At 36.9% G+C, this 21,838-nt stretch overlaps 1 pseudogene; it reads left to right on the top strand.

Annotated features, from left to right (window-relative positions):
- Positions 1–17,778, top strand: part of LOC120223161 — a 108,850-nt pseudogene extending 91,072 nt beyond the window's left edge.
- Positions 17,779–21,838: the final 4,060 nt, after the last annotated feature.

Genomic DNA, 21,838 nt, shown 5'->3' with positions numbered 1-21,838 from the left:
GAAATAAATTCCTTCATTTCTGGATAGAAATGCAACCAATTTATTTATGTTGGTTTTATGTTCTGCAACTTTGCTGAATTCATCATCATTTCTAGCAGTTTTTTGTGGGAGTCTTTTGAGTTTTTCATGTAGAGTATCATTTCATCTGTGAAGAGCGAAAGTTTGCCTACCCCTTTGCCAATTTGGATGCCTTTTATTTCTTTGTGTTGTCTGATGGCTAAGGCTAGGACTTCCAACACTATGTTGAATAACAGTGATGAGGGTGGATATCCTTGTTGTGTTCCTGACCTTAGGTAGGAAACTCTCAGTTTTTCTCCATTAAGGATGATATTAGTAGTGGGTCTTTCATGTATGGCCTTCATGATCTTGAGGTATGATCTCTCTATTCCTACTTTCTTGAGGGTTTTTATCAAGAAAGGATGCTGTGTTTTTGTCAAATGCTTTTTCAGCATCTATTGAGAGGATCATGGGGTTCGTATCCTTTCTTTTATTACTTTGATGTATCACATTGATTTGCAGATATTGAACCAGCTGGGCATCTTAAGCATAAATCTCACTTGATCATACTGAATAATGCTTTTAATGTATTGTTGGATTTAGTTGGCTAGTATCTTGTTGAGAATTTTTGCATCCATTTTTATCAGGGAAATTGGTCTGTACTACCTCTTTTTAGTGGAGTCTTTGGTTTTGGAATCAAGGTAATGCTGGCCTCATAGAATGAGTTTGAAAGTTTTCCCCCCACTTCAATTTTCTGGAACAGCTTCAAAAGAATACTGTTAACTATTCTTTAAATGTTTTATAGAGTTCCCCTGGAAAGCCATCTGGCTGAGACTCTTGTTTGTTAGGAGATTTTTGAATACTGATTCAATTTCTTTACTGGTTATGGCTATATTCAAATCTTCTATTTCCTTCTGCTTCAGTTTTAGTAGTTGTCCATGTCTATCAGAGTGCCTAATTTGTTGGCATATATTTGCTCATAATATTCTCTTAATATTGTTTGTGTTTCTTCAGTGTTGGTTGTCATCTTTTATCTTTCATTCTTGATTTTATTTACTTGGGTCCTTTCCTTTTTCTTTTTGATCAATCTTGCTAGGTATTTATCAATTTTCTCAATTCTTTCAAGGTACTAGCTCCTGCTTTCATTGATCTGTTCTACTACTGTTGTTGTTGTTTTTATCTATCATTGATTTCTGCTTTAATTTTACTATTTCCTTTCTTGTGCTGGTTTGGGGCTTTATTTGCTGTTCTTTTTCCAGCTCTTTTAGGTGTAAGGTTAGGTTGTGTATCTGAGATCTTTCTTCCTTCTCTAGGAAGGCCTGGATTGCTATATACTTCCCTCTTATGACTGCCAATCCTGCATCCCAGAAGTTTTGGGCTGTCATGTTTTCATTTTCACTGTCTTTCCTGTAGTTTTTAATTTCCCCTTCAACTTCTTGGTTAACCCATCCATTCTTTAGTAGGATGTTCTTTAATTTCCAAGTGTTCATGGTCTTTCCAGATTTTTTCCTGTGGTTAATTTCTAGTTTCCTAGTATACTGGTATGAAAATATACAAAATATGATCTTGATCTTGTTATATTTGTTGAGAGCTGATTTGTTTCCCAGTATGTGACATATTCTGGAGAATGTTCCATGTGCACTCAAGAAGAATGTATATTCTTCTGCTTTAAGATGAAATGTTCTGGATATATCTGTTAAGTCCATCTGGTCCAGTCTGTCATTCAAAGCCATTGTTTCCTTTTTGATTTTCTGTTTACATTATCTGTTCACTGCTGTAAGTGGCGTGTTGAAGTCCCCTACTCTTATGGTATTATGATCAATGAGTTTCTTTATATTTTTGATTAATTGATTTATATATTTGAGTGCCTTCATGTTAGGGGCATAAAAATTTTAATTTGTTAGATCATCTTGATGGATAAACCACTTAATTATGATATAATCCCTTTTTCTACCTCTTGTTACAGTCTTTATTTTAAAATCTAGTTTGTCTGATACAAGTATGGCTACATTGGCTTTCTTTTGACAACCAGTAGCATGATAGATGATTCTCCATCCCCTTACTTTCAATCCGAAGTTGTCTGTAAGTCTAAAATGAGTCTCTTGCAAAAAGCATATAGATGGGTCTTGTTTTCTTATCCATTCTGATACCTTATGTTTTTTGATTGGAGCATTTAATCCATTGACATTTAAAGTGGGTGCTAAAAGATAAGAATTTAGCATCACTGTGTTACCTGTTGACTTGGTGTTTCTGGTGATGTTCTCTGGTCCTTTCTAGTCTTTGTTCCTTTTGGTCTTTTTTGTTTTGTTTTGTCTTTTCTCCACTCAAAGTGTCCTCCTTAAAATTTCTTGCAGGTTTAGTGGTCACAAACTCTTTTAGTTTTTGTTTGTCTGGGAAACTCTTTATCTCTCCTATTTTGAATGACAGCCTTACTGGATAAAGAATACCTGGCTGCATATATTTCCAGTTCAGCACATTGAATATATGTTGCCACTCCTTTCTGGCCTGCCAAGTTTCTGTGGATAGGTCTGCTGCAAACCTGATCTGTCTTCCCTTATAGGTTAAGGACATTTTTCCCTTGTTGTTTTCATAATTCTTTCCTTGTCTGTGCATTTTGTGAATTTGACTACAATATGCCTTGGTGATGGTCAGTTTTTGTTGAATCTAATGGGAGTTCTCTGTGCTTTTTGGATTTTGATGTCTGTGTCGTTCCCCAGATTTGGCTGCTTTTACTATAATTTGCTCATATAAACCTTCTGCCCTTTTTTCTTTCTCTTCATCTTCTAAGACTCCTATGATTCGATGCTATTCCTTTTTAATAAGTCACTCAATTTTCTAAGTCTTGCATTGTGAAGTTCTGCCTTTGTTCCCCCCTTTGTTTCTGCTTCATTATTGTCCATAATTTTATCTTCTAAATCACTGATTCACTGCTCTATATAGTCCATCCTTGCCATCATGGCATTCATTCAAGATTGCATCTTGGTTACAGCATTTTAAATTTTATCCTGACTAGATTTTATTTCTTCTATCTCTGCAGAAAGGGATTCTATGCTTTCTTCAACCCCAGCTAGTATTCTTATTATCATTATTCTAAATTCTAGTTCAGACATTTTGCTTATTATAGCTGTATTGATTAAGCCCCTGGCTATCATTTCTTCCTGTTCTTTCTTTTAAGGCAAATTCCTTCATTTTGTCTTTTGGAGGGAGAAAAAAATTAATAAACTAAAAACTTTAAATTAGAAACAAAACAAAAAATCAAATAAAGGAAGCTAGGTCCTACCTGTGTTTTTGTCTGCTAGTTGAAAGAAGGTTGATAAAATAGAGAAAAAAGGGAAAAAAAAGAAAAAAAAGTTAAAAAAAATTCTTTTAATTTAAAAATTAGAGGCACCTGGGTGGCTCAGTTGGTAAGTGATGGACTTTAACTCAGGTCATGATCTCACAGATTGTGGATTCAAGCCCCACACAGGCTCTGTACTGACACCTCAGAGCCTGGAGCCTGCTTTGATTTATGTGTCTCCCTCTCTCTCTCTGCCCATCCCCCACATGTGCACTCTCTCTTTCTCCTTCTCTCTCTCAAAAATAAATATTAAAAATTTTTTGAGAAAATAAATAAAAATTTAAAAATTATATATTAAAAAGGGTAAAAGGAAGTAAAGAAAACGAAATAGAATTTAAATATCTAAAAATAAGATAAAAGATAAAAATAAATTTTTCTCTTTCTGTATCCAAGAATTAGGAATAAAATTCTTTAAAAAAGATTAAAAAATAACTTAAGCAAGAACAGAAGCAAAGAAATAAATGAATTAACAAACAGAATAAAACCCGAATGAAGTAAAATCCAATTTCTCCTAGAAGTGAAACTATGAACCTTCTATAGTCTGTACACTAAACAAGTGGAGTGACTTTTGCTGGTCTTATAGGGGATGTGCTTGGAGGGTGCAGTTGGGTGGGGCTTGGTGTAACAGCTCCATTCTCTGCTAGGTGTAGCTGTTTAGCTTACCTGGGTGGATCAGTGCAGTGCTCATGTAAAGCATTCATGTGCGTGCACAGGTGAGGTGGAAATGGCTTCATCCAGCTCCCTAGTCTCTGGCACAGGAACTTTGCATTCCCACTGTGTCCAAGCAACCCCCCTTTGTCTCAGGCCTCTGTCCACTCCCCACTTCTATCCTGTCTGTGTCTAAGCTGTCCATCTGCCAGGCAGCACCCCCTTCCAGAGTTTTATATCAGATGGGGTTGTGTTTCAAAACCCCTGCTTTAGAAACCCCCATGGTTTGGACACGCTCTGACTCTCTGGGGGAAGGTCTTGCTGAGCAATGGCTAAGTGCTTGCCCCAGAAAACGTTCATGTGATCACACAGCAACAGAGGTTCAGAGATTGTGGCAAATCAGAACACAGAGCCAGTCCCAATGCACTCTGGCATCTCTGTCCCAGTACTAGCAAACATGGGCTGCTCTCTGGGGTCTGCTGAGACCTTTGCCTGTGGGGACGCTATATGGCCTCTACCAAATCCACTCCAAGGAAGAGAACTGCTTCTACTGTGTGGCATGCAGACTCCTCAAACCTCACTGTCTGCTACTGGGGATTCGCCCTGCTTCTTCACCAGAGCACCATTAGGCACTAAATTCCAAAACTTCAAACTCTATGGTCCACTGTTTATAGAATCCTGGTGGTATTGAAACCCTCTCCTTTCTTCCAGTCAATGGTTTAGGGGAAAAAAATTCTTGTTCAACCCCCTGCGAATGTTTTCAATCTTTCTCTTTCTCTCCAGCTACTTTTGGGGGAGTCCTTTTCTTGCATGATCCTGATATGCCACACTCTCCCCCTTTCCCTTTCTCTGTCCTCTAGCCACAAAAACAGCTCCCTACCCTCCGTGGCTTTTCTCTTCCCCAGTTTACCTCTCTGCACCACATATCTGCCAAGTTCTGTGGTTCAAGTTATGCAGATTATTGTGTTAATCCTCAAATCAATTTTCTAGCTATTCAAAATGGTTTGGTGCTGATCTGGCTGTGTTTCAGGGACAAGACAAGCTCAGAGTCTTCATGCTGCTCCACCCCCCTTCATGCTCCATCTTAACTCTACCCCCAGTGAATAATTCTTTTAGTGTACTGTTGAGTTAGATTTGCTACTATCTTCTTGAGAATTTTTGCATCCATATTAATCAGGGATATTGGCATATAATTCTTTTTAATGGAGTCTTTGTCTGGTTTTCGAATCAAGGTAATACTGGCTTTATAGAATGAGTTTAGAGCTTTCCTTCCATTTCTATTTTTTTTTAACAGTTTGAGAAGAATGGGTATTAACTCTGTTTCAAATGTCTGGTAGAAGTCTCCTGGAAAGCCATCTGGCCCTGGACTTTTGTTTGTTGAGAGATTTTTTTGATAATGGATTCAATTTCTTTTCTGGTTATGGGTCTGCTCGAATTTTCTATTTCTTCCTATTTTAGTTCTGGTAGTGCATGAGTTTCTAGGAATTTGTCCATTTCTTCCAGATTGCCTCCTTTGTTGGCATATATTTTGTCATAGTATTTCTGTGGTGTTGGCTGTGATGTCTCCTCTTTCAGTCATGATTTTATCTATTTAGGTCCTCTGTCTTTTTGTTAAAAGTCTGGTTAAGGGTTTTTCAATTTGTTTACTCCTTCAAAGTTTAATTGATCTGTTCTTCTGATTTTTTTGTTTTTATATCACTTATTTCTGCTCTAAACATGATTATTTCCCTCCTTCTTCTGGCCTCAGGCTTTATTTGCTGCTCCTTTAGGAGAGGGATTGTGTACTTGGGACCTTTCTTCCTTCTTGAGACAAGCCTGAATTGCAATGTACTTTCCTCTAGAATTGCCTTTGCTGTATCCCAAAGCGTTTGGATTGTTGTATTTTCATTTCCTTCCACATATTGTTTTACTTCTTCTTTAATTTCCTGGTTAATATATTCATTTTTTAGTAGGATTTTCTTTAACCTCCACGTATTTGAGGACTTTATAATTTTTTTCTTGTGGTTGATTTCATGTTTCATAGCCTTGTGATCTGAAAATATCCATGGTATGATCTCGATCTTTTTGTATATGTTGAGGGCTGATTTGTGACCAAATATGTAATCTATTCTGGAGAACGCTCCATGTACACTGGAGAAGAATGTGTATTCTGCTGCTTTTAGGATGAAATGTTCTGAAAAACATCTGTTAATTCCATCCAGTATAGAGTGTCATTCAAAGCTACTGTTTCATTATTGATTTTCTGCTTAGATGATCTGTCCATTGCTGTAATAGGGTGTTAAAGCCCCCTATGATATTATCAATGAGTTTCTTTATACATGTTATTAATTGATTTCTATATTTGAGTGCTTCTAAGTTGGGGACATATTTATAATTGTTAGATCTTCTTGGTGGATAGACCTTAATTACATCATAATGCCCTTCATCTCTCATTACAGCCTTTGTTTTAAAATCTAGTTTGTCTGATATAAGTATGGCTACACCAACTTTCTTTTGATATCCATTCACATGATAGATAGTTCTCCATCCCCTCACTTTCGGTCTGCAGGTGTCTTTAGGTCTAAAAGAAATCTCTTGTAGGCAGCATATAGATCATCTTTTTTATGTTATCCATTCAGATACCCTATGTCTTTTGATTGCAGCATTTATTCCACTAACATTCAGAGTGAGTACTGAAAAATAAGAATTTAGCACAAGTAACTGTGTTACCTGTAGAATTGGTGTTCCTGGTGATGTTCTCTGCTCCTTTGTAGTCTATTGCTTTGGTCTTTTTTTTTCTTCTCCACTCAAAAAGCCCTCCTTAAAATTTCTTGCACAGCTGGTTTAGTGGTCATGAACTCCTTTAGGTTTTGTTTGGGAAACTCTATTTCTCCTTCTATTCTGAATGACAGCCTTGCTGGATAAAGGATTCTTGGCTGCATATTCTTCCCATTCAGCACATTGAATATTTTCTGCCACTCCCTTCTGGACTGCCAAGTTTCTGTGGACACAGGTCTGCTGCTAACCTTATGTGCCCACCCTTGTAGCTGAAGGACCTTCTGTTCCTAGCTACTTTCAGACTTCTCTCTTTATCTTTGTATTTTGCCAGTTTCACTATGATTTATAGTGGTCAACACTGTTGACCTGTTTTTGTTGATTTTAAGAGGCGTTCTCTATGCCTCTTGGTCTTGAATGTCTGTTTCCTTCTCCAGATTAGGGAAGTTCTTAGCTCTAATTTGTTCAAATAAACCTTCTACCCCTTTTCCCCACTCTTCTTCTTATGGGACTCCTATGATATGGATGTTGTTTCATTTTATGGAATAACTTAGTTCTCTAAGACTCCCCTCATGATCTAATGCTTTCCATTCCATCTTCTTTTCAGCTTCATGATTTTCCATAATTTTATCTTCTATATCACCTATCCTCTCCTCTGCTTCTTCATCTTCATTATGACTGTACCCAGCCAGTTTTGCATCTCAGCTATAGCACTTTTTTTATTTCAGTCTGACTAATTTTAAGGTCTTTGATCTCTGCAACAGGGTTTCTCTGGTGTCTTTTATGCTTTTTTTCAAGCCTACCTAGTAGTCTTATGACTATTATTCTAAATTCTTGTTCCGATATATTGCTTCTATCTGTTTTGATCAAGTTCTTTGTTGTGATTTCTTCTTGACCTTTCTTTGGGGAGAATTCCTCCATCTTGTCATTTTGACTAAGTTTCTGTCTTTTGCATGTGTTGAAAGTTTATTATGTTTCCTGCATCTAAGAGTACTGCTATCTTAAAAAGGGATCATACACTGTCCAGGACCTGACACTTCAGGAAGTGTCTCTAGTGTATGCTGTGTGCACTCTGCTATTGTGTTTTGGCTGTTCTTTCCCACTGCTCAGTCCTCTGCAGAGGTGCTCCTTGCTTGCATTGGGGGAGTATTTGGACCTTATACTATATGTGCTTTGATTTGTTTGTTAGAATAACCCAGGAAAAAATGGGAAACAACCAAATAAATCCTGATCCCCAAAAAAGGAGAAAAGTAAAGGAAACAACAAAAACAATGAATCAAAAAACTGATTCCAAAGAAATCTAAAGAATCAGGCTGATTCCAAAGAAAAAGAAAGGAAAAAGAAAAAAAGAATAAAGAAGCCTGATTCTAAACAAAGATAGAGAAAGTGAAAGAAGGAAATGAAAAAAAAAAAAAAAACTATGACAAAAGAATAAAGGAAGAAGAAAGAAAAAAAGAAAGTAAGCCTGGTCTTATCAGCACCAGAACTGCAGGTGTCAATTTGAAGCACACAATTTTCTGTTACATCCCACCATGTTGGTGTTGGGGGGAAATGGTGCCACCCCAAGCTCTTGTCCCCGGACAGGAGATCTCATGCACACACACCCCACTCCACCCCCATTCTGGCAGTCCTCACAAAATAATGAGGGCAGTCAGCTCACTCTGTGCTACAGCTCTCCTACGTTTTCTCTTTGGTGTCCAGCTGCGATTCAAAACTTGAAATTGTAAAGGACCCAAACCTCTTCTCCAGAATAAAGCCTCTCCTTACAGTGTCTAAAGACTTTTTTCCTGAAAAACAGTCCCACTCCTGCATAGTGCCAGGATTCTATGGTGTAGCACCATTAAAAGCAGCAAAGGTTATATTCTCTATGGGTGTGCCTCTGTCCCCTGCTGATGAAAGGCTTTTTCTGGCACCTGCAGGGCTGTTGTCCTTGGGTAGGCAATATACCCTCTTTCAAAATACTCCAGGAATGGGAATGTTCTCTCCCAACGTGCCCCAGAGATCTCTACACCACACCACGCACTCTGGGACCAGCTCCACCCTCCATAGGAGCATGTAGCATAGCTCTGCTCCACAGAGAGTTGTTTACTTCCAAAACCTCAGAGTTCAAGCTCCAAACACCATTGAAAAACAAAACAAAACAAAACAAAACAAAAAACCGCTTAAGACACTATACTTCTCACTCCTCAGTCCATGGTCCATAGACGTTTTCATCTTGTGTGAACCTCTGCTGCACTCTTTCAGCCCCTCTCTCTTTCTCTCCCTTTTGTCTCTCCACAGAAATGGTTCCTTCTCCTCCATGGCACCACCATTTTTCTCTCACATCTCACACCTGTCACACTGTCTCCCTCCAGCCATGGAGATCCTTCTGCCAGTCTGCAGATTGATTTCCTGGGTGTTCCAAGTGATCTGACCTCAATACAGCTGCGTTTGAAGGACTAGGAAAGTCCAGGGTCCCCCTGCTTCTCCATCATCCTAACTCCTTCAAATATTACGTTTTTATTCATTGTTATTAGGAAACCTTCTTTCCAAAGGATCTTCACATGAAGACCTTGTCGATATGGAATTGGAAGGACCAGAAACCCAACGATCTGACCTCTGTTCAATTTTTAGATCACTACTAATTTAAAGAACTTCAGATTGCTTTTAAAAATCGCTAGTGGAGGCATACTAAACTGAGAGATCAAATGCCTGGATCAGAAATTGTAAAAGTGCAGCCCCATAGGCCAATTCTGCCTTATAAGTGTGTTTTGTCTGACTCACACTGTGTTTCTTTTTCTTTGTTGTCAGCATTTTAAAATTGAAAAATTTTTTAAATTTTACTTATTTTGAGAGAGCGTGCAAGCAAGTGGGAGAGGGGCAGAGAGAGAGGGGGAGAGACAGGGAAAGGGAGAGAGAATCTCAAACAGCTCTTTACTGTCAGCACAGAGCCAGACTCAGGGCTCAAACTCATTGAACCATCAGATCATGACCTGAGCTAAAGTCAAGAGTCAGACACTCAACCAACTGAGCCACTCAAATGCCCCTAAAATTGAAATATTTTACATAAAATTTCCAAATTTCCAGCTTTTATTTAAAAATCAGGTGATTTGGCTTATACTGAGTCCCTATTTTCACATGTAAATAATCAGCTAGATCTGTGTGGCAGTGACCCTTTCACCTAAGCTTTCACATTCTAATACCCCTTTGATGTTATAATTTATAACCCTAAATTGTTTTTTACCTGCCCCTGGTAGCAGTTCACTTTGCGATCACTGACCACACTTAAATAAAAATTATGCTACCAACAAGCTGACCTTTAGCAAATTGTTAAATCTCTTTGGGACTCAACATGTTCACCTGACACTGGGAAGGGGGCACATGACATCCTCATCTCTAAGAGTACTTCTAACTCTAACATTTATTCTAAAATTTGGAATACTCTTTTTAGAAATGGACTTCCTGCTAGGGGCACCTAAGTGATTTGTCAGTTAAGCATCCAACTCTTGATTTCTGACAGCACAGAGCCTGCTTGGGATTCTCTCTCTTCCTCTGTCTCTCTCTTCATATCTCTCTCTCTCTCTCTCTCTCTCTCTCTCTCTCTCTCTCTCTTCCTCTCTCTCTGTCCCTCCCCCACTCACACTCTTTCTCTCTCTCAAAACAAATTTTAAAGAAGAAAAAGAATTAAAAAAGAAAAAGAAATGGAATTCCTGCTATAACTTCTACTATCAGTGAAATCTTGTCTTGACTATCATTAAATTAAATTTAATTTTTAAATTGAGTTTTATTAGTGCATTTAATCACAAGAAAATAATTCACTAATTTAGGAACATTGAAAAGAAATATACTTCAATATTAAAGCCCTTAAAACAGCTTATCCTAAGAAGGGCTTGATTTGGAAAATTCTGACTGAATGAGCAGCTTCTCTGAACACCTGGGTACTGCTGACTTCAATTAGATTACAGCTGGTATTGTTCATTGTCTATTTAAAGCTTAACAAAAAAGAAGAAAGGGAAGGGTATAGTCATTCTCTCCAATTACATCTTCCAAACAAATGATTTAGAAAGTGATTTTTACCGAGGATTTACCCAAACTTTCTTTGCCATAATTACCCTATATTATCTAATTTGGATTTGTTTTCAAGCTATTATTTCAAAAAATTAAGTCACTTAAAAAGCACAGAGTAATTTTCTTGTTAGTATCTGCCACTTTAGATCACATTCTCAAAAGTACATTGTGCATTTGCTGGATCAGACCACACCAAGTGTATACACAACCACCATCCTCTGGGATTATCAAAAAACCAATGTAAGATTTTCTAAAAAGTAAATATTAATAAGCAAACTGATGAGCTAATGAGTGTATTCATTATTCTATCTTCACTTGTCATTACAGAAAGTATAGTTCTCTAAGTTATAAGAACTTATGGCCTTGCCACTCATAGTTTAGTTTGTAAATAAGCAGCATCAGCATCCCCTGGGATCCTAGAAAAGTGAAATCTCAGCCTCCATCCCAGACATGCAGCATTAGAGCCCACAGTTTAGCAAAATCCTCAGATGACTGATGTACAGGTTACAGGTTGGAAGGTACTGGTCTGGACAAAAAGGAAGAGTAATGGGTAGCCCTGAATTCTAATTCTGATACTGCCTCTTATTCGGTGAACTTAAGTTCACCATAATATCTTCATCTGTAAAAGAAGACTAAATATTAATCACCTCAAGGAATGCTCATATATCTACTCATTATATATGAAGATCATGACACCAAGTAAGTCTACAATAAACACTTGACAAATATAGCTACCAATAAAAAAAAAGTTAGAATCATATGGTAACCCCTATGGTACCATATTTTTATATGGTAACCCCTATAAATTCTGACTCTACTTTGATGTTAAAACTCAAATGTATTTTTACAAATCAGTTTTTTTACCATGAGCTGAATCTGTTCATTTTAATTACGATATGGAATTATTTTCTTTGAAGTTTCTTCTTAAAGCCTTAAATGGAGATTAAAAGAGAACTGGTTTTCTTCCTCTTTCCTCTCTCCTCTCCCCCAACTCATCCTTCCCTCAAACACAAATGAAAGACAGAGGCCTGCAGAGAGAAAACTGATTGAGCACAGCAGTCATTTTTCAGGACATCCAAATGAATGTAATTAAATTAAACTGCTTCAAAGCTCTAACTCCAGCTCCAAAGGCAGGCACATCCATAGCACGGATGCAGTGCTTGGGTAAAAGCCTTCATCTTTTCAGAAAGAGATGGCAGCAAGATAACCAGGGAGCAGAAGTTTGCTAAACTAAACCAGGTTAATGAAAAAAGACAATAGGACTAAATGTAGCAAAGACACCATAATGGATACCTTTGAGTTCCATGGATGAAACATGAGATATGGGGGATGAACAGTCCCAGGCAGCACCTGATAAGAACCCTTTGACTAACCTGGGGCCTCAGCTTTTGAACTATGGACCAAACCTACATGCTGTATAATAGTCTATCATATTTGTAATATGAAAGATATTTCTCTCCACTTTTGGTTAATAATGGTTTTTCTATGAAGATCATGATCTTAACTTAGATTTTAAAAAATTATTTTATAAAATTCATTTTAACTCAAATGATTCCCTTGCTACCATTTGCTTGTGGAGCTTACACATGACCACTTTAAAGCTTTTTCTCAATGCCACTAGAGTAATAGTTTCCACTTGCCAAACAGCAGCCTTTCTATTCTTTCTAGTGTCTCTTGGATACGCCAAAGAGGATAAGGAATATCTCACATAGAATTTATACAGCTTACTATTTCTACTACCCTTATACTATGGCTCTTAATATTCCTCTTGGCTAGTACAATTTCTCTTGTCACAAAAATTATGTTTGGCAAGGAACCCGCATGGTGGTAATAACTTTTGACATCCTTTTAAGTATCTATTTTCTTGACTTCTGTTGCCTGGAACATCATCCTGCCTTCTTCCAAGTTCCTGGCATAAACACCACCTACAGCCCTATTCTGGTCACTAATACACTGATGTTAACCCAATCCTGACCTTTAATCCACACCTGGAAAGAAATGATTGATTTCCACTTGTTCAGCTCTTCACATATGAAGGCAGAAAAAACTGACAGCAGAAATGCTTGGGCTCATAGTGATACAGTGCTTTCAATTTTACCATCCAACTATCTTTGTTCTAGGATCATAAGTATCCACAAGGGTCTAAGCATGAAAAAATTTTAGTCTCACATCTGTATCCTATGCCAATTCTCCCTTCCCATTGGGACAAACACCTTCATTTGTTATGATGATTCTTTTCTCTCAGGAGTGCTTTCACTTGGTATCTCACCTTTGCTTTAAAGACTCTTATGAAGCCATTTTATATCCTTCACAAATGTCACAAATGTCAGCAAGAGCCTCACCCTAGATCTCAGGCAAATCAAGAGATAAAGTTACAAATTAGGGGAGGATTGAGAGGAAAGTATTTCATACCTCCACATACTCAGTCCTGATCTTGCTGGCCCATACCAGCATGAGAGTCCTAATTGCTCTATAAATTTGTCAACATTTGGTATGGTCAGAGATTTATTTTCATTATTTGTTTTTTGTTTAATTTTAACTGAGGATATGCCATCTTAGTTTTATGATAGGAAAAGATAGGATTCAGTAGGCATAGAGGGAAAGACCTGAAGTCCTCGGGTGGGGGAATACATATTTTGAAACAATGCTGGGAGTGTCTGACCTCAGCAAACCCTCTTAGGCATAAGGTTCCTTTTAAGAATGTAACAGACAACACCTATTCCTCCTCCTTCCCCTCAGGAATTTGAAAAAAGACCCTAACTAAAAATAAATAAAGCATAAAACTTATGACCCACCCCTCATACAACAGAAAGGAGCCAATCAAAAAGGAATGACTAGGCATTTAGAGTTACCTAGCCAATGAGAGTAGAACCTGAGAAGAAACAAAGGAAGAGGAAGGGAAAGGAGGGCTGACCAGAACCTTATAAAGCAAAGGCCATTGACTATTGTCACAGGTGTTCACCTTCGAAAGTCGCCTCTCTATAAAGAGAGCTTTCATACTTTTCTTCCTTTCTAATCTTATAATCAAATAAACTTTGTCTGCTGCTCATTTTGTGTCCACCTCTTCATTCTTTGAAGTAGCCAGACAACAAACCCCAGGGTTTTCAGGTAAAGGATCCTACAACAGTTTGGTAATTATATTATTTTAATTCCTTGGATTTTGTTGACATACTTATGGTATTCTGCAAACTGGGGGAAAGAATGACACATATAATTACATGATACATGACTGAACAACAAGAATAACGGTATCTTTTTCATAAGTTATTTTTACCACAATCGTAAATAAATACCTTAATATCTGTACTTATTAATAATTAAAAATTGACTTGGGGCGCTGGGGTAGCTCAGTCAGTTAAGCATCAGACTCTTGATTTTGGCTCAGGTAATGATATCACCGTTTATGAGTTCAAGTCCCATGTCAGGCTCTGCAATTAAAGCGTGAAGCCTGCTTGGGATTCTCTGTCTCCCTTTCTCTCTGCACCTCTCTCTATCTCAAAAATAAATAAATTTACAAAGAAAAAAACAATTAAAAATTTACTTAAGGGGTGCTTAGGTGGCTCAGCCCGTTAAGTGCCCAACTCTTGATTTCAGCTAAGCTCATGGTTGTGAGACTGAGTTCAGTGTTGGGCTCCACAGTCTTTTCTTTAAGTATATTTTGAAGTTTAGTTTTCTTTAACCTTTTAAACTTCTCTTTCCCTAAAAACTAGTACAGAAAATAGTCAAATGACTGAAAACACAAGTGCCCAAATTACTAGGGCAGAGAATATAAGAAATATTTGATTTTGCATACCAAATTATCATTTTTGAAATGGTATCTTTAGAGTTGGGAAGGGTGGGCAAGATAAAACAGGCATTTTTTACATATGAAACATTTATTACACATGGAACAGACTTCTTAGAAAGCATTTGGCCATTTATGGTGAAAGCTTTAACAGGGCTCATACCATTTGACACAGTAATTAATATCACTTCTAGAAATTTATAACTCTAAATTATCTAAGATATGGATAAGTATTTATCTTCAAGGATTTCAGCATTATTTATAATGTTAGAAAACTAGAAATAACCTAATTGTCCAAAAGTAGAGGAATGGCTAAATCAATTATGGCTCATACATGTGATACTGTGATGCCAATAAAAATCAAGGAATATTTAACCACATAAATAAGTGCTACTTATGTAACATTTAGAAAATGAAAAATAAAGATTACCACAATTTTATATGGGAAAACAACATACCTTAAAATGCGAAAAGGAAAGATATTAAAAATTCAACAGTGATACCTGTCCTTGAAAAGTTTACACTTTAGTTTATAGATATATTGAGTTGGTAGATGTATTACTTATATGTATTCAATGATATGTAAGTAATATATAATAAATAGGTAATATATATAAAGCACAAAGCCTTGACCAACTAATTATCTGTGTATCAGGGAATATCCTCTGAACTGAATCTGGAAGAATGAGTAGTTTTGCAGATACAGAACTCATAGAAAAGCACTGATTTGTCTATATCCCTGGTATCTAGGTCAAGGGCTAAATCCTCAATTAATGTTTGTTGAATACACAAAATGAGTGATTTGTAAAGAAACATAATTTCATTTTCTCTGTTCTTTGTCTTCAATATTTTGGTCACTAAAAGCTTACAATTATAATAGAAGGCTATATTACAGATATCCAAATTAACTAACTCTATATGTTACATCTTAGAATGTTGCTCCTTAAAATCATCTTGCAATGTCTTAATTTCATCAGTAATTGAACAGTTAACATAAGAGGAAGACCTCATCTGAAATCACTTAAGAGTATTAACTCTTTTTCTTGCCTTATATCTTAAATAACAGCTGACACTTAGACCAAGAGCCCTTTGTCTATTTACCAACTATGAATCAAAGGAAAGAATGTAATTGAGTTTGGACACTTATTCTTGAAAAAAATAACCTACTACAAGGGGATCTTTGATACAATTTAGGGTTCTTTTAAAAAGATCTGTTTGTTGTTGTTTATTCCTTCTAAGTAATAAAGTGATATGTTGGCAATGTTGACTGCAAAATTGATATTAAAATCTCTGTACAGTTACTTAATTCCTAGTCATTACTTATCTTTTTCATACCCATAAAGACTGAAGTCCATCATCCTTTGTCAGCAATTAGGAGATGGAAGGTTTGGATGGGAACTTGGTAATGCTTTTCTAATCTAATGATAGTTGACAGAAAAAAATGTCCACTGAAAGGAAAAGCAGAGGGATACAAACTCAATCAAGGCAGGATTTAATTCATAGATGGGAACTTAAATTCAAAAAAATATATTTATTATTAAGACAATAACAACTGAAAACACTTTTCTAACTATTTTACTTATTAATTATTCTATATTAAAGACTAGTAATATGTTATAGATAAGGCACAGGGCCCCCATAAGGTGTGAAATCTAACAGAGATTCCCACATAAAGCTATATCACCAAAGAGTTGCCCTCTGAACCCCAATAAGGGTGAATAGAAACAAAGAGGCATTTGTGTTAGTGTTTAAGGTAGCTCTGGCACCAAACAGTACCTTTTAATTGTAAAAGGTACTTTTAATTGTGAAATGCCTACCTTCAATCCAAAAGAGCAGAACTGGTCACATTCACACCAACAGAAAACTAAATGGCATCACTCTTTGCTGTACAAATGGAGGTTTCACAGCAGAGATGAATGCTGAGAAAACTGAGTGCTTACATGAAAATGGAGAGTTAATCGTGCAGGCTCAAAAGACTTACTGTTGAAATCAGTACCATGTCAACAATGCAATCCGCAATTTGGGGGTGGGGGGGAACCTGTCATTAAATCAATATGGTTCAATTAAATTGTATTGCTTTTGTACTTTTGTTTGTATTTGACTCATGGTTTTTGTTTCATGGTTACAAAAATGTTGGCGATTAAAACAGTTATACTTAGTTTTATGTTGGTACATATTTTAAGGGTATTCTTTAATAATCTTTTTTGTCCCTTCAAAACAGGTATACATACTCTTTGATGGAATATAGACTGTAACTTTGCTAAGAACTGGCTTATCATTTGACTTCCTGTGTGGATCCACCTATAAGGTGGAACTGTCACTCTGGCCAAAATGTCAGGAGGTGTTTCCCATGGCAGTTATGGTGGCCATTACAATTTGTGAAAGTAGCACTCTACCTTATATGCCAATGTCTCTGAGCCTGATTGAAATAGTTCTACCCTGAGGTAAGAATCTGACTCAGATGAATTAGGTTGAATTATGTGAAACTGCCCGTTTTGTAAGTCAAAATCAGTCAAATATCAGCATTTTCTTATCATGCAACCTAATATATACTCAAGCTTCTTTTCCTTCAAGGAGATCCTGAAACAAAATGAATGCATCAAAATAGAGACATATTAATAGGCAACTAACCTCAATACCATCCTGATATTGATTAATGCCATTCAGTCAAAGTAGAATTAAAAGGTAAAGGCTTTTTTTTTTTTTTTTTAATCTCTTCCTCAGTGCTCCCTGTAGAGGTGGCCGCCATCTCCTACTCAGCATCAGGGCAACTCTCAGACTTCTGGTGAAGCCCAAGATTGTTACAAAGAGTACCAAGACGTTCATCCGGCACCAGTCAGATTGATACATCAAAATTAAGCACATATGATGGAGATCCAGAGGCAGTGACAATGGGATGCACAGAAGATTCAAGGGCCAGATCTTGATGCCCAGCACTGGTTACAGGAGCAACAAGAAAACAAAGCACATGCTTCCCAGTGGCTTCTGCAAGTTCCTAGTCCACAGCATCAAAGAGCTTGAAGTGCTACTGATGAGCTACAAATCTTACTGTGCAGAGATTGCTTACAATGTCTCCTCCAAGAACCATAAAGCCACTGTGGAAAAAGCAGCCCAGCTAGTCATCAGAATGATCAATGCCAATGCCAGGCTGCAGAGCAAAGAAAATGAATCAGCCTATGTGCATGTTGTATTTCTGTTAATAAAACCATAAAACTACAAAAAAAGAGAGAAAAAGCACTTTTATATATAAAAACAATATAATGAAAAAGTAACTATTGAATATATTTGAATTCAATACAAAAAAAGAAAGAAATCCAGAAGGAATATAAAATTAGACCATAAAAGTAGGACACTGGAGTTTTGGGAAGATGGTGGAGTAGGTGGATCCTGAGCTCACCTTGTTCCACAGACACACCAAGATAACAGCTACATCTTTGCAACTAACTCCAAAAACAACCTGATGACTGGCAGAACAAGCTTCCACAGTTAACCATAAAGAGAAGGCCATATCAAAAAGGGTAGGAGGGCAAAACACAGTTGGGAACCAAATCCCCCCACCATGTGTGACCGACCACAAATGGGAGGGACATCACAAGTATGGAGAAGTAAGAGGACCGGGTACCCCTGACGCTGGGGATGCTCACTCAGAAGATAATCCCCATAACACTGGGCTTTGCAAACCAGTGAGACTTAACTCCAGGAGAGCCAGAGGGCAGCAGGAAACTGAGTCCCCATCCTTATGAGCCAGTATACTAAATAACTTGGCCTAAACAGCACAGAAGTAGCAGTATGAAAAGCACCTGGGGTAACTGTGAAGGAGATTTACTGAATAATCTTAGAACACATGCAGAAGGGGAAGGGATCTTCAGTAGATTTCTCTGGCAACAAAAGTGCTCATAGGAGCCATTTCTCTTCTCCTTCCAGCCCACACCTTCCCTTTTCCCTATCCCTCTGCTTAGATGGCTGGACATGTGTGGGAATGAGTGCTAACATTCTCCATCTTCCTGCTAGCACCCCATGCCCCATCCTGGCATTTCCCCACAGACCCAGCCTCTCAAACTTGCCTGCCTTAGCAGGCATCCCTCCAAACTGGCTACTGCACTGCCACACCAGACACACACTACCACCCAATGGTGAAAAACTGAGAGTTTTTCATCTAAGTTCAGGAAAAAGAAAAGGATGTCCACTCTCATCACTTTTATTCAACATAGTACTGTAAGTCCTAGCTGCAGCAATCAGAAAATAGAAAAAAATAAAAAGTAAATGAAATGTATGAACTAAGTGACTAATAGCCAAAATATATTTTAAAAACTTATGCAACTCATCACACATGAAACTAATTTGATTAAAAAATGGGCAGGGGTGCCTGGGTGGCTTAGTTGGTTAAGCATCCAACTCTTGATTTTGGCTCAGGTCATGATCTCACAGTTACTGAGTCCCATGTCAGGCTCTGGGCTAAACACAGAGCCTGCTTGGGATTCTCTACCTTCCTCTCTCTCTGCCCCTCACCTGCTCATGCTATCTCTCAAAATAAATAAATAAAAACTTTTTTAAAATGGGCAAAGGGGGTGGGTACCTGGGGGACTCAGTTGGTTATGTGTCTGCCTTCAGCTCAGGTCATAATCTCATGATTCATGAGTTCGAGCCCCACATTGGGCTCTTTGTTGTCAGCACAGAGCCTACTTTGGATCTTCTGTTCCACTGTCTCTCTGCCCCACTTGCTCTCTCTCTTCTTGCTCTAAAAAACAAATAAACTGAAAAAGAAATTTTTTGTCTCTGCCCTCCCTGACTTGTGCTCTGGTCTGTCTCTCTCTCTCCCTCTCTCAAAAATAAATATTAAATTTTTTTTTAAAAAATACTTTTTTTAATGGGCAGAGGACCTAAATAGACATTTTTATAAAAAACACAGAGATGACAGACAGACACATGAAAAGATGCTCAGCATCACCGATTATTAGGGAAATTGAAATCAAAATCTCAATGAGATATCACTTCATACCAGTCAGAATGGACAACATCAAAAAAATAATAACAAGTATTAGCAAAGATGTGGAAAAAATGGAACCCCTATAAACTTTTGATAGGAATGTAAATTGGCATAGCCACTATGGAAAACAATATAAAGGTTCTTCAAAAAATTAAAAATAAAAATACCATATTATCAAGTAATTCCACTACTCCACGGTAGTTACCTAAAGAAAATAAAAATACTAATTTGAAAAGACATATGCACCCCTATGTTGAGAACAACATTATTTACAATAGCCAAGATAGGGAAACAACACAAGTGTCCATTGAAAGATGAGTGGATAAATAAGTTGTGGTATATGTGTGTATATATACATACACATACTTATATGATATATGCATGCATACATGCATACTTATACATACACAAAAGAATATTATTCCTCTATAAAAAAAAGAATGAGATTTTGCCACTTGTGACAACATAGATGGACCTAGCAAGGATTATACTAAATAAGTCACACGAGAAAGACAAGTACCATATGACTTCACTTAATTTGAAATCTAAATAAACAAAACAAACAAACTAGTAAATACAGAGAATAAACTGGTGATTGTCAGGGAGGAGGAGAGTGGGTATGGGAGGGTGAAATAGATAAAGGTAGTTAAGAGGTACAAACTTCCAGGGGTTCCTGGGTGGCTCAGTTGGTGGGTGGCTCAGCATCCCACTCTTGGTTTTGGCTCAGGTCATGAGCTCATGGTTCATGAGTTCGAGCCCCACATTGGGCTCTGCGCTGACAGTGTGGAGCTTGCTTGAAATTCTCTCTCTCCCTTTCTCCCTGTCCTTCCCATGCTCTCTCACTCTTCCTCTCTCTCTCTCTCTCTCAAAGTAAATAAATAAACTTAAAGAGAAAAGAGGTACAAACTTCCAGTTATAAAATAAATAAGTCATAGAGATGAAAAGTATAGCATAGAGAATACATTTAATATTGTATGTATGGTGACAGATGGTGATTCCCTTTACTGTGGTGAGCACTGAGTAATGTACAGAATTGTCTAATCAATATGTTATACATCTGAAAAAAATATACCATTGTATGTTAATTATACATCATTAATTTTTAAATTAATAAATAAATAAAAGAGGGTCACTGCCTTGAGGAATTTCTTGGCCACTGATTAGGAAGCCCTCTTCTTTAGGCCACAAATTAGTCAATCAGTTTTTGTATAAAGCAGTACAGGAAAATTCCAAAATTTCTAGAAAAAGACATCAGTCAGAATGGTTTTTCAATAAAGTTCTTTTATTTTCTACTCAAAACAAAAGAAGTAATCAAATAGTACCCATACCTGTTTGCTCAGCAATTTTTTTTGTGAGACTCTTCTTTTTATTGTTTCAAATTTCCTAACAATGATGAATCCCCAATTCACATCTAACTATAGGAGAGGAAGACAAGTCAATGTTTGTCCAGTTTTTGCTTCATTGGAGCTGAGGTGATCTGTCTCCTTGTTTCATACTAAACATGATGGTTAGTGACAATATCCAAGTGCAACTTCTCTGGTTTCACTTGGCACACTGAAATGTATATTCCATTTTCTTCCAACAAATATTTCAAAATAGCAAGCATGACAAAATCCTCATGATATAGGGCAAGATATAAAGAAATCTTAAGAACACTTCAAGTTCTTGTTATCTCTCATGTTTATGTTTAAGGCTCATAACTTATCTCTTGGGAAGGAAATACCCCAAATCTTGTGTATGGTAGCTCTATGTCCACTTTGTTCCCAAATAAAGAAATGATTATTCCCTTGATAAATGGCCAATAAAGCCTGGCCTCAGAAACATGATATTGCATGATTCCCTGGCATGACACCAAAGGAATGGGGTTAAGAAAGGGGATATGTATTCACAGAAAAGAAAAAAAAGTGATATGTTGCATCTATGAAAAAGGGTGTAGTAAAATTATAATAAATGATAAAATATTCCTGAAGTTCTATGATAATAAAGTTATTCATTTGTTCATTCATTCAACAAGTGTTTACAAGAATCTATTATATGTAAGCTATTTTAATAATATAAACAATTGGCATTTTTTGAGTACTTAATTGTGCCAGGCACTAGATATTTTATGCACATTATCTCAAAAATATTATGAATTACAAATTATTATTATTATCCTAATTTTACAGAAGAAAAATTGAAAGTTAAAAAACTCACTCATGTTCATAAGTGGCAATGCTGGGATCTGAATTTATATCTGACTGTTTTCTTTGTACCATAAAAGTCACTTAAAAACATCTGAAGA

The sequence above is a fragment of the Hyaena hyaena genome, unplaced genomic scaffold (assembly GCF_003009895.1).
Source record: "Hyaena hyaena isolate Hyena2069 unplaced genomic scaffold, ASM300989v1 scaffold_958, whole genome shotgun sequence".
NCBI classification, from domain to species: Eukaryota; Metazoa; Chordata; class Mammalia; order Carnivora; family Hyaenidae; genus Hyaena; species Hyaena hyaena.
This window is presented reverse-complemented; position numbering and strand designations above follow the sequence as displayed.